The sequence below is a fragment of the Cavia porcellus genome, unplaced genomic scaffold (genome assembly GCF_034190915.1).
Source record: "Cavia porcellus strain 051 isolate PalLab524CR breed Dunkin Hartley unplaced genomic scaffold, mCavPor4.1 scaffold_11, whole genome shotgun sequence".
In the NCBI taxonomy this organism is placed as follows: domain Eukaryota; kingdom Metazoa; phylum Chordata; class Mammalia; order Rodentia; family Caviidae; genus Cavia; species Cavia porcellus.
In genome coordinates, this window is record NW_026947494.1 from 53,642,456 (window position 1) to 53,656,961 (window position 14,506).

General features: G+C 42.5%; 1 pseudogene; it reads right to left on the bottom strand.

Moving 5' to 3' along the window:
* Positions 1-10,117: 10,117 nt before the first annotated feature.
* On the bottom strand, positions 10,118-11,752 carry LOC111757190 (small ribosomal subunit protein uS10-like; annotated as a pseudogene).
* Between the last annotated feature and the right edge of the window lie 2,754 nt (positions 11,753-14,506).

Below are 14,506 nucleotides of genomic sequence, written 5' to 3' on the forward strand. Positions count from 1 at the left end.
TCTGCCGCTTGAATTCCCGTGGGCGTTGCAGTTTTTCTTTCCTCTTGTGAGGCTGGGCTCACTTTGCTTTCCTGGCACAGGGGAAATTCTTCAAGAATAATGTATTTGTTGTTAAATCCGCTCTTCCGGCAGGGCCTGTCACTGCTTCCCAGGGAACATCTTTACATCACAAAAGCATCAGTCTCCTTTTAAAAGAAATGAAAGAATGAACCAAAATGTCAAAGCTTTCATTTCCTTGAATCAAAAGCCATGCTTACAGTAATAAAAGACAAGCAGTAACTGAGTATACATGAAAGAGGGAGGAAGTACCTAGTAAAGTTTACTTGATAAAAGAACCTTTGGCTGAACGATAGGCCTGTCTGGATACAAAATTGGCATTTCAGAGGCATATAATTTATGTAAACGGTAGTCAGTGGGACATTTTATCTTGGTCACGTGCATAGATTTAAAACAAAAACAAAAACAAAACTCTTGAGATCCTTCCCTGAGGACTTCTGGATGACTCGTTAAGAGACTGGACACGAGGTCACCTGTTTAGTTGGTGGAGACTTTGGACCTGGTACTGATGACCATACTCAGAGCACCCCTGAGTCCGCGCCGGGCACCCCTCCCTCGCGCTGCAGGGCTGCAGCCAGGGGGAACAATAGGCAGACAGCTGCCCGCGCAAGCGCAGTGGCGCAGCCTTCAGCTGGACTGGGAATGATTAGCGGCGGCGGGTCGGTCTAGCAGAGGCGCTTCCCGCTTCCAGCCTCTCTGGCGCGGTTCTCCTTTGGAGACGGCCGGTGTGTGCTCCTGGCGCGGCGTGTGCTGTTGTCCTAGACGTCTGGGGAGTCTGGCGGGCAGTTAACAGCAGTGCTTCAGAACAAACGGGTGGTTCTTGGGAGGGGGAAGAGGTGGGGGTAGGGGGTTGTCTATACTTAGTATAATTCCATGCAGGGGTGAGAAAATGGGGGATGAAATGAAAGGGTTGGGAAAGAAGTCGGAAAAATAAAAATGGATGCTAAGCAGCGAGAGAGTGCAGTGGGCACCCAGGCCCTATGTTTGGCCTGGAGTCACTGCTGGGAGGTTCAGGACCTCTTAGGCCTTCAGAGGACCCATTCAGGGTCCTACAGTGAAGGGCCAGCTTCATTGTAGTCCACTGGGGGCCTCTCCACCCAGCTGGCAAAGCAAAGGCTCATCAAGGAGAGGCCCGGGATAGCATGAGGAGCAATGTCCTCCATAAAGCGCTGAGCTGGAGGGCTTACCATGCGTCTCACATACACAAGCACACTGCACGTCAGGCAGAAAGGCCACTGCAGCTGGTGTGCTAAGCCTGGAAAGCACTTGCAAAATGATAATGGACATTTCTTTTTTGTTTTTTATTAGAGATGAGAAGTGCTAGGGATGAAACCCAGGCTTGTTTCCTCCTTACTAAGTACTTATTCTTAGTACTCAGACCCTTCTCATGGATATTTCTATTTCAACAAATTATTCCATTTCTTTTTGTTTTAATTAAATTTTAAGATGCTTCTTGATAATCCCATATTTTTAGCAATAGTCACACTAACCACTTGTCTGCTTGGAAATTAAAGAGATTCTCTCAGTGCTGGGTCAATAGCTCAGTGGTAGAGCACTTTGCCTAGCATGAGTGAGGCCTTGGGTTCCACCCCCAGTATCAGAACAAAGAAAAAAGAGGTTCTGTTTATCAACTTCTTACTTCAGTTCAGTGGCTTTCTCACTACCAGAGGGCTTTAGGAGAGTAGTTTCCATTTAGTATCTGGAAGGAAGGAAGGAAGGAAGGAAGGAAGGAAGGAAGGAAGGAAGGAAGGAAAAAAAGAAAGTGGGGAGAAAAGACAACGAGAGTAACCTGATCTCAGAAATGGCTAAGTCCTAAAAACCTTTAAGTTCCTTCCTAAAGACATCCTGAACAACTCATATATTCACATACTAACTCTAAAATGGTCTCTTTCTTACCAAATAGACTTTTGCTTTTAACATAGAGACCTTAACTGTTAGTAACTTAACTGTTAGTAACTTGTGACATTAGCGTGCCCTCTTTGAATTGGTACAAAACAATCCCTTGCATCATGAAGGATGACTCACCGCAGGACCCAGACATCCCCTGGGTATCTAATTTCCTCCACAAACATGAAGGTGTGACTGTGGATCAGAAGAGTCCGTCATTCCAGTCATGTTCCTTCTTCTATGCTCAATTCAACATTGTTTTGTACTTATAAGGAATTGTTACACTAATCATCTTTTTGCCAAATTGGCCATAAAATAATCCACCTACTCCTGACCAACTGCAGCAGAAAAATTAAACAAACGTTTTGCTGTTGTTATCCATTTTTTCTTAGGGGTTGAGCTTCTGAAGCCAGGAGGTCACTTGGATTATGTATACAACTTTGGTAATTGCATTCCTAGATTTTACAAAATGCCACAGAGCTCACTGGAGTCCAAAATAGCTGTTGCAAACAATGACAATTACTACCCAGACATTTTCAAACACAGCAGGTTACTGGCTGAGGCTGTGATGGAAACCCTAAAAAATATATAAATATTTTGAAATGCTCTGTAAATCAAACTGATGCCCCAGACTCCGAGTGGGTTGTCCTGGAGCAGTGAAGTCATTCGGAGGCTGAGAGGCTTTGTGAAAGGGTGCTAGAAAACTTTTGAGCTTGTTAATATTAAGTCCAAATGTCATAATTAAATTATTTCTAAATTCTCTCTCTCTCTCTTCAGGAATAGAAATCACAGCTCTGTTTGATCACCCTCACCCTACAAAGGTCCCATATACTAAAGAACAATAAATAATATTCCAAACTCTCAAATTTCCCTCTGCTTTCATGTGTTCAATGATTCAGCATTAGATGAATACTTTTGGGTGGCAACTGTGACAACTGTTTATGAGGGGAGATGTGAGGTGCTGCCTGTGGCTGTCTGTAAGGCCTTGAGGATGACCAGTTGGGGTCAAGAAACAACAATATTGTCTGCCAAAAAGGCCAAAGCCATAAGAAATCTCGCCAAAAGTTTGTGCAGTGTCTGCTGCCCTTGGCCAGCCTGTGGAGCTCTGCCTTGCAGAGTCATGGTGCTTGCTGTTTAGGGTTTTGATAGAATTTTCGGCAAGGCTAAAAAGATAACAAGTATGAAATAAAAGTGGCCTTTATTTTAAGAATGTGGGGAGAGACTTCATGACCTCCAGGGTCTGGCATTCTCTCGGCCCCACACGTGGTGTGGGGGCATACATGTAGTTTAGGTTTGGGGTGGAGCCTAAGGGGCATTACTGATGCACAGGTAGCCCATTGGTATTCACTTGGTGCCACAGGTAAACTGCCTAGGGGCAGGAAAGATGATCTCAAGATAGAGCCTCTTGGTTCTGCTTCCCAGCCTCCCACCGGTGCAGCTTCCCATCCAGGGCACAAAATCCTTTCAGGTTTTATAGGGCAAGTATGGGGAAGCTTTTGTGCCTTGTTGGGGTTGAGGGGTACAATAAGGAATCCAACACTGGTGCAATTCCACAGCAGAAGGACCACCTGCCAGCAAACTAATCCATTGTGAAAGTCTTCTTCAGGTGTCCCTGGTTACAAGCCACTCCCACCTCTGAAGAATGAGATATGAGAAGGAATAAGCCTTGCAGGGCCTCTTGTCATAAAGGAAATGACTTAGGGTGAGTCTGGAGGGACTTTCTTTTATTAATGAGTGAACTCGGTATTTTATTTATTTATTTACTTATTTATTTATTTATTTTAGTACCTGTAATCAAACTCAGGACCTCATGCTTGCCAGGCGGGCACTGTGCCACGGATTAATATCCCTGGCCCCAAACTTGGTATTTTAGATTAATCTCAAAACAAAACAAACCAGAAAGACACAGACCTTGTGTCATGGGGCATATATATGGATGGTTTTGGGGAGGACCAGGGGTAGGTATTAAATAGGAAAAGTTAAGAAATTCAGAAGGCAACTGTGTAAAGTGACAGTTTATTTACATCATTTTGCTATCTTTTGATTTTGTAATGATATATACCATCTGTTATCTTAGGTCATCAATGAATAAACTGTGGTTGGGAAACCATCACTACCACTCAGTGACCAGGGAATGATAAAGGACATAGTTATTTCAAAGGATATCTGGATATCTCACTCCTCCCAGTCATAATAAGCTTCTGCTTGACCCTCTGAGAACACCTCCTGGGGACACATTGCTTAGAAATGACCTGTCTCTCTGCCTCTTGTCATGTAGGTCTCAGATGTCTTGGGCAAGACTCTTTACAAGATGAATTCAATTATACTTCTGCATTAAATCCACAATTTGTGTACACATTGAACATCCTTGGTCTGAGAATCTAAAATCCCAAATGCCTCAAAATCTAAAATGACTGACATGACCTTTAGCGAGACATTTAGTCCTAGCTTAATGTTTTATTCAAGATCAATCCATCAGCATCAGTAGTCTAGCTCCTCTGAAAGGTGAAGCAAGAAGATCACTTAGAGGGGCTGGGGATTTAGCTCAGCACAAAAAGAAGATCACTTAGTCCAAAAGTCTGAGGCCAACCTGAGCAATATAGTGAGTTTTTTTTTAAAATCAATTGCCTGGCCATTAAATGTAGGATTGTGAGTTGATTTCTCAGAGACTTTCAACATGTGCTTGACATGGTAGTGGTAGTTTAAGGAGCTTCTGATTTACTGGCCATGTTCTGTTCATTCTTTATAGAGTAAAAGCTAAGCTATTCCACTTGACCTAAAAGGTTCAAAAAGTTAAGATTATTAGAGCCAGGTACAATGGCACATGCCTATAATCCCACTCATTTGAGAAGCTGAGGTGGGAAGATCACAACTTTCCAGCTAGCCTGGGAAACTTAGTGAGACTCTGTCTCAAAAAAAAACAAAAAATAAAACATGAAAACAAAGCTGGGAGGTAGCTCAGTGACACAATACCCCTGAGTTTAATCCTCAATATTGAAAAAAATTAAACCTGTGACTAGAAATAAACTCCATCTGTGAATAAAGGAAGACCTGGCATAAGGATTTAGAAGGATCTCAGAATGGCAATAAAGGAGCTGAGTTTTCCAGGGTGCCAGAATTCAACTGTACAACACTGTCTGGAACTAAGGCAGCGCTTCTCCTGGTGGGGCCAGACAGGTTCTCCTCTCTGTCTCTGCATACCTGTTGTCCTCCTCTACTAGATGAGCTGCCTCTGCACATCCAAGAGAAGATACCTATGTACCCCCAACCCCAACCCATCCCCGCCACCTCACAGACACTGCCTCCTTGAATTCCAACTCCACAATCCCAGGGAAATGCCATTGGCTTCTCCACACAAAGGCCCCACTTAATCAGCTGTCAACAAAGAAACAGGGCCCCCTGTGGCACAAACCTGACACAAGGCTCTCACCTAAGGGGTCAGGAGGCCATTCTCACAGGAGAGAGGCAGAGTAGATATCCACTTTGTGATCTGATTCCACTTTACGGTGTTTGCCTTTGTTTTCATGCATTCGTGATGAAGTCACACTTTGACTCATTAAATACTTCATAATGGTTTTCACTCTGGCCTCTGGGTTCCTTGGTGAGAAAGGGATCCATTCCTTTGCCATGGTGTTTCATGCTGTTTCCATGTCTCTTCCTTTTATCATATTTGAGTTCTTCATTAGTCTCTCATATGAAAAAAAGCATTATGGAGAATTTTCTCCTTGAATTTTGTCTCTCTTGATCTTGATGGATTTTCCCCCCTTTTCTGGATATCAAATTTAGGGCTTTATGAATGCTAGGTAAGCAGTCTACCACTGAACTACATTAGTAGCCCTGTTTTTCTTTTTTTCTTTAATAGTTTTATTGGTACATTTTAGATTTACATAATGATCACAATCATTATAGAGAATTTGTGCCTGTACATGATACATCTTGATTCTTTTTTCTTCCATCCTCCTACCCTTTATCCCTCCTCACCTCCCCACTTACAAAAGCTGTTTCCATTTTTCCTTCTTTTTTGTTTTAACTTTTCCCTTATTTCCTTTCCCCCTTCTCTCCCTTGTTCCCCTTCCCATCTGAAAATTTTCTTCCTATTTCACAATATAAGCCCTGAGTTTTTAAAATCTCTCTTATCATGCCATATTTTGCTTTATTCAGGCCTTTTCCTATGGTGTGCATGTCATGGTTTATGTTTGTGTCCCCCAGGCCTCATGAGTTTGCATTGTTCATATGTGATGGTTCATTGTATAGTGCTTGGATTGATGGTGTCAGTGCTCCACCCACATAGGGGTGGAGCCAGGATGTGATGTAATGGCAGGAAGAAGGTGTGTCTTTCTCTTTGCTGGTTCGAGTTTGCTGCTGGCGGCCACCATGAACTGCAGCCCAGCCATGCTTCCCTGTCTTGGAGACAACTGAGTGTGGACTGAAACCTCCAAAAACTGTAAGAAATAAACCTTTCCTTTCCCAACTTTGGGCTTCAGGTATTTTGTCTCAGTGACGAGCATAAAGTAACTAAGACAGTGCATAATTTCCATGTTATTCTGTTTATCTTTCTCATTCTTTGCACTGGTGGCTCTTTGGACTCTTAAACTCTCTGCTTATAGATACTTAGCTGTATCACTGTATACATGTGTACATATAAACTCATTCTCATCAAAGACTTGTCATCTTTGAGATTACAGGTTCAGCAGAACTGGCTGTTCTGTTTGCTTTCCTATGATAAAGTAAGGATTGTAGGTAGGCAACTAATTGTGTAAAGCTTTAGTTGAAGGACCTGGGCTATGACACCCTCTGAAGATTTTTTAAAATGTTCTTATCAGGGTTTACCTCTGTAGCAGACACCTTGGCACTGTGATTGTTGCATTTATCATGGAGTCAGGAATCTCCTGACTTGCTCCATCTATGGGCTTCACTAATATGGTCATAATAGCTGATTCTCAGCATTTAGCAAGTGATCTTCTGTAGTACTGATTCTTCAGGCAAGGTCGAGAGACATTCAAAGACTTGCCAGAATCTTCAGTATATTTGCTTGAAATAAAGTAAATATTGGATTCTAGAAAACATTCTCTGAGCATAGAGGCATACACTACTGTATTGATCCTGCCACTAGTTGACAATCATCTGATAGCGGTAGTGTTCCAGAAATATCCAAAATGCAGCACATTCATGAGGCCATGAGAGGTGGAAAGTGATAAGAAAGGACCACTTCAAGGTCTACCACAAACCAGAGCAATAACAGGGTAGCCCTAGGACATCAACAACCAGAAGAGCTCACATTTTACACAGAAGATGTCATTTAACCTCATATCAACATGGGAAGGTAGGTGTGAAGTTCACTTTGCCTCCAGGAAATTTAAGCTACTGACACACATACAGGTGGCAGAGATGGGGCAGAAACAGCTCTCTGTTCCTTCTTCCAGTATTTTGAGTGTGCTATCACCTTGTGTTCCCTGGTTGACCTGTACTAAAAGAATTCATCTCAAACTTTGGCTGTGTGTGCTTCTGAGAGGACTGCAGCTAAGTTTCTGAAGCTTAAAGCTTGGAATACAATGCTGTTTTAGTATTCCAAGGAACAGATGTAAACAACTGTGATCAAACCATGGCAGCACGACTCCCTGGTGGCCTGTACCCATCAACAACAATCTTGTCATCTTGGACAGCTGGTCCACCACATTCAACATGCCATGTCTCTAAGGACTGGCAAGTCCTCCTGGCTTGGGATTTTAACTTTTTTGGTGACTTCTAGTGAACTTTAAAAAAAAAATGTAGTATTTTGCCTCTATGGTTAAACTGGTAGAGTCTCTCTGTCTCTCTCTTTCTCTCTCTCCCTCTCCTTCCAACACCCTTCCCCTTCTTCTTCGTCATCATCCTTCCTCCTCCTTCTTTAGGTTTTTTCACTGTATTAATTTTTTCTCTTTGCTGATAAACTCTTTGACAGCCATGACTGTTGGGAAACCATCTACTACTTTTCTGGTCATTTAAAGACATTCTAAGCATTTTAAGCTGTCCTACATTTGTTGAAAGGAGACAAAAAGTCTGGGATGAGGGGCACTTGCAGGGGTTTTGAGCCTTATGATCCTTTTCAGTGGTGGAGCTGATCCAGCTGGGTGTGGAATCTGTTATTTGCCAATTGTGTTAGCCAGTGCCTCAGAAGGTAAGTGGGGCACTGAGGGACAAGTCTTCCCCCTCGCCAGGCTCTGCCTGTGGGGGTGACACAGTAGGGACTGCAGAGGTGTCTGCTTCCTTCCAGCAGAGGACACTGATGAGACGAGGCAGCACTCTACCCCCTGGGCTGCTTTCCTGTGCCCTTTTGGAAGGTCTCCACTTAATAGCTCCTATTGTTTGCTAACTTGAATTCAAAGCCAAAGCTATTCCCAGCCCAAGAATTTTTTGAATGTTTGGTGGGTGACAATTGCATCAAAAGAGTGCTGTGAAAGAGGTCTGAAAAATGCCTCCCTTGGCTGAGGGGCAGGAAACCTAACTCTGTGGCTGTTTGTGCCATATGACCATGGAAAAGCTGAGCCCATCACATCCCTCCAGCTCAACCTCTCCGCCTCAAAAGTGGGGATGACCCTAATCATCAAAGCTTACTGAGGCCATGGGGTAGCTTCAGGAACTGTGTTCCAAAATACCTGGACCAGTGGTAGAAAAAGCTCCCTGCTCATAAACCAGCCTAATTATTTATCATTCTGTTTCAACTTCTCAACCAAGACAGACATGGAGCGCTGGCTGAAGCTCATTTCTCTCCTCTTTGACTGAGGGCTTGAATTATTTTGAGTTAGTTTGTCCTCTCCTCCCAGCAGTTTGCAGGCTCATCAAGTAATATTTATTGACCAGCCTGATTCACAGGGCAGACCACTGGTTATGCATGAGCTGTTTCTAACTCTGCATTCAGTATGGTAACTAGAAATTAGACATCAAGAAAATAAGCTGAGGTCCTCATCATCTTGGGCTGTTTTCCATCTTGCAAATGTAAGCATTCAGGCCTCTGCCACAGGCCTTGCTGTAAAACCCTCATTCATTCCCTCTGCTGCACAGCCACAAAAGCCACTTTGTAGGCAACAGCAGCTTGAATGACTGTACCTATTTCGGTCAGACTCTGAAGGAACAGGGGAAAATTCCTGTAGAAGAGAAGGAGAGAAGGCTTTGTCCCAGATTTAGCAATGTACACACCTACAGTGTGAGGAGTTGAAAACTTTGGAGTTTTTAAAAGGAAAAAACACCCAAGAACAAAGAAGGGTGTATTTATATGGATAAAGATAGAATTTAAGGATCAGTGAAGAAACCTGGTCACCACCATCTTGATCAGAGACTCCTCTAAAGGACATGGTTCCCTGCACTTTCCCAAGTCTTGTCCTTGGTCAACCATAACCACTAGTGCTCTCTCAAGCTCTTCAGTAGTCAGCAGGCACAACCCCTCTCACTGAACACTCTACTCCCTATGACCCTACAAAAGACCCCATAGCTTTTGTGAGAATTGCTGGTCTGGTCTCTAGCGCCAGAATGGTCCCTTTCAGATTTGTTCTGAAATAAACCTGTCATGTTGAGCTTGTACCTCTGTTTCTTCTTCCTGTTTCCTAACAATCAAGCTACAGTGAAAAGTGTTTCTCTACTCCAGGTTTGGGTTCCCTAATCTTTTTCTTTTATACTACATACAGGAAGAGCTCCAGGGATTTCCCATAGCTCATGAAGATGACCTCTTTTCATTACCCTATGATCATTATCCCATGATTGGAAGATTTACTGAAGAACTTCAGAATGGTTATCCTCATCTAGGACCTGCTCACCATATTAGGAAGCCAGGCATGTAAAAAAAAACACTAGACAGAGCAATGCTTTTGAGGAAGCATTCCCTGTACAGGGGTAGAGGGTTATGGAGAGACAAGAAGGCAGGGAAAGAGAATCACTTGTTGGTAAGTGGAATATAAGCATTTAAAAGATATAGTATTATCATACATTTTGTTTTTGTGGTTGTTCTTGGTGTGATTGTGTTTTCCAGTGCACTAAAATGAGCATGCAAAGTATAAATCTTCCAAGCAGCACTTGAGACAAGATGATCTCATGATAGAGGGGGGAAATGAAAGGGACAACCACCAGTGACCAAGAGCCAAAATGTGTCACATATGGTCTCAATCCATTGGCTAAACACAGTAAGTCATAAGGCCAGGCCCTCAGTCAATGAAGCAGGAAGTAGAGTTTCCTTAGTAAGGGTCAGCACAAGTCACATGACAATGGATAAGGCCCATGAAAGGAAGAAGTAGCTGCAAGGACAGTATATCCCACCCCTGCTCTGTAGCATGATCCTCATATGTAGCCAGAAAGTCCTCAGCCTACCCCTGGAGATGTTTTCCCTAAATTTGCAGAGTGCTTTAAGGAATAGCCAATCCTTAGCACCTCTCTCTCTCTCTCTCTCTCTCTCTCTCTCTCTCTCTTTTCACTTTTCCTTTCTTCCTTCTTTTCTACATCCTTGGAGGCATAATATATATAGTAAATGATTTGTCACTATAACCACTTTTAACCATAAATTTTAGTAGCATTAAGTATATTGGCATTGCATTATCATCACCACCATCTAGCCCTTGTGTCAGTCTAATTTCCCTTAGTATGATGTCTTAAACATACGTCAGCAGCTTTTTCCTTTTAAAGATTAAACAGTAGTCCATATGAATGCACGCACCACATTGTTTATCCCCTCATCTGCTGATGAACACTTGGGTTGCTTCTACTTTTAGACTACAGTGAATATGAGAATAGATATCTCTGAGTTACTTCCTGTACATATAGACCCAAAATTGGGATTACTGTAACATATGAGAATTTTATATTTAATTTTTTGAGGAAATGCCATATTATTTTCTATATATCACAGCCTTTCTTGTCTCTGAATTGTAGTAGGCGGGGACTTCTCTTGATTTTTCTTTGTTGGAGGAAGAAAGTTTCTAACACTTGTTTCATTCTGTCATCTTGGAAGAGTGTCTCTTCAGTTTTTTCTTAATGTTATAATTTACTCCCTTAATAATTTCAATCATGGTAGATATCATCACGGAGATGACCACCGGAGGATAAAAAGTTTTTTAATCATTTGTGGTTTATCACATTTCTGTAGTTCTTCAAGAAAAGAAAAACTTCCCTGTAATTACACTAATGATTCTAACAAAGAGGTGTTAGAATTTTCTTCTTCCTTCTCCTCTTCCTCCTCCTTCTTCTTCTCCTTCTTCCTCTTCTTCTTCACCTCCTTCTTCACCTTTCTTCTTCTTCTTCCTCTTCTTTTTCTTCTTCTTCCTTTTTCTTCTTCTTCTTCTTCTTTTTCTTCTTCTTGTTCTTGTTCTTCTTCTTCTTCTTCTTCTTCTCCTCCTCCTCCTCCTCCTCCTTCTTCTTCCTTCTTCTTCCTCTTTTTCTTCTGCTTTTATACCAGTATCAATTTACTAAAACAGTTGCCTTAGGCATCTGCAATAGTAACTTCAAACTCCACTCCTGGCTCAATACTGGAAATAATCTGTTTAACAATCTCAGGACTGTGCAAATCAATTAGTCACTTGTGGATTCTCATCTGAAAAGGATCCCATGCCTTAGAACCTCACAAGGCATTTTTCTTGCAGTGATTCTTAATGTCTTACTAGGCATGTGAATGAGTCCTTTCAACTTTGAGATTCTTTTCCTTTGTACCTCTGATCATATCACCTTTTCCACACTTTTTCACACACCTTTTCCAGAGATTTCACAGTGTGAAAGGTGAGGGTAGTCCTAACACAGTGAATTGCCACCTCAGGATCCACAGGTGTTTTCCAGTATCTTTAAACGCCATGGAAGTAGCATGGCCTCCTGATTGATTTTGTTTCTCAAAGAGAGGGAACAGTGCTGTCAGAACAGGGGTGCAGGTTACAGAAGCCCGTGCCATTCACAACCACCTCTTCCTCAGAAAATTGAATTTTCTTCATTTAGTGAGAAAAAGCCAGTTCTATGAGTTTGAATACCTTTTCATTCATGAATAATTCAAAGACAGTTAATAGAGATAAGTAATTGTTAATATGTAATTCAGGGTGAAATGATGGTGATAAAGGGGAAATAAATGTAACTCCCAACCTACTAGGTGTCAGGTGCTCTGAATTCATGTTCCCCAAAATTGAAAAATGAATTATAAGTAAAAACAGAAATTAAGAGTAGGAAAAACTTATTGAGAGAGATATCCTCTGAGAGACAGGAAGGGACCTGAAAGTGGATTGCCAATAAACCCACTTTGCAGAGGAAGTTTTATTAGAGCAAAATCACAAGGTAGATACAAACCAATAAGATGATCAACCAATAAGATTACAAGTCTGCTCTTATGTAATATTGATCCAGGGGGAAGCAGGCCATGTAGCAAATGTATATGGAAAGAACAAAGACTTTTAAAAAAATTTTTTTTTACTTTTTATCCATACCGGGGATCGAACTCACGACCGCCTGCTTGCAAGGCAGGTGTTTATGCTGCTGAGCTAAATCCTCAGCCCCTACAAAGACTTTTTTTTTAAGAAAATATGGAACAGGAGGACCTGGTCACCCCCTTGGGTAATTGATGTCTTAGACTTTATTGTACCAGGTGAGAATAATCTTCAATTTAGTGCTTATTCCTGTAGGGCCTGGTCATTCCATCTTTATCTTGAAGCCAGGCTTCCAACAGATGTGCTCCACCCACAGTTGTAATGTGTTTTTATCCTCTGCACTGACTCTCTTGTGGGCCTGGCCGTGTCTGACTGCCTAAAAATTTCTACCTAACTTAGCTGTCTATATTAATGGGAGATTATCCAAGCTTTTCTCAACAGAGATATGATATCGTTTGGCCGGGCTTCTTCAAGCTCCCTTACATCATGGGAAGACTTTGATTGTTAAATAAATCTATAAACTTGGATGGAATTACACAAAACACTTCATGAACTATGAAGTTATGCTCTGCAGCTACTTCAGGACTCACATGGGAAATTCCATTTGACTTGTACCCATATTCTGAGTTGCAGACTCAGCAACCCAGGGCTTTTTCAAGCTCACATGGCCTTTTAGTGCCTACTAACAACCATCTCTGGTCACTTGTAATAGAAGCAGTTTCTGGGACCAATGCAAAAACATTGTGGATTGGCTTAACTTCCTTTGTGCTAGGAGCCAGGTTACTACCAGAGGTAAGTACCAGGTTACTCCAGAAGTAAATTTTCCTGCTGCTGCTTCCTGGTGAAGGGAGCTATATATACATGGTAACAGATGGAAGGGAAACATCTGAGGCCCGTGCAACCTCGGGTTTCACTACAAAACTGCCCTGCCTCTGCCATTTAAATCATCTGTTCTCATTTCTATACTTGTATCTAAAAGCCTCCTTATTTGAAAAAGGCATTAAATGGGAAAATAAAGGCAATATAAAATGCCTTGTGACAAAGTAAATGTATTCATTTTTTAGTGTTGAAGAATTAAAAATAGAAGTTCTATTCAACTCAACTCTTCCCTTTCTGGTCATCTTCTCAAAAGAGTTAAAGACAGGACACTACAATCATATACGCATCCCGTGTTTATAGAAACACAACTCATAATAACTAAATCTTGGAAGTTGCCTATATGCCCAACAGAGAGTGGACAAAGAAAATGTGGTATTTAGGAGGGAGCAAAGATGGTGGATAGATAACAGCTGGTTTCAGAGGCTCCCTGAGATAGTCAACTTAGAATTCAACATAATACAGCATGGGGAGCCCTGAACAGAGGGAGAAGAAGAAACTAAGGTGAGAAGAACCAATGGAACATACGGTCCTGGTGCTAATATTGGAACAGCTAAAGGTTCAGTGCTCCCGCCACAGCGGGTGACTTGCCGAGACATCCGGGGTCCTGCTACTTTGACTCACTGGAGGCGCAGTCACACTGAGGTCGAGGGTCAGACAGCCATATGGAGAGAGCTGAGCTGGCAGGAAGCCTGTATCCACCTGTGGTGAGTGACAGGAGTGGAGTCATTCCACAGAAAGGGGGGCCCTGGCGGACAACATTCTGGGACTGGGCAGGACTGGCAAGTACAAGGGGCAGCAGTGACTTCAGTCAGTTGTTCCCTTCCCAAATGGGATTGGTGGAGTGAGCTAGACCTGGGTCACGTGACCTGGCTGAGACCCAATAGGTTATCCAAAATCAATTCCCTATGGCAGTGGCGCACACTAATGCAGTGAAGCCTTAGAAGTTTGGCTGATCCAGGGGGGGGAGTGGAGCACAGTAATAGAGTGAAGGCCACAGCAGCTTGACTGATCCAGAGGGGAGGGGCCAGCATATCCTGCCCTTGTTTGCAACTCACTAGCACAATGCAGTGGGAAGGGTCATCTAGCCAGCTTGCTTCAGAAGAATTGTAACCAACAAGGAAAGAAACTGGGGCCTCCTGGAAGAAACAAAAAAGATGGGAAGAGGAAGCAACAACAAAAAGTCCTCAGGTCCCAACCCTGAAAACATTGACCTAGGTCAGGTAAATACAAAGGAGAATGAGAACAGTGAACATGCAATATCAGACATGGCACCAGTGGACATAAAGAGAGATCTTCAGTACCTCATAGACGAATTCAAA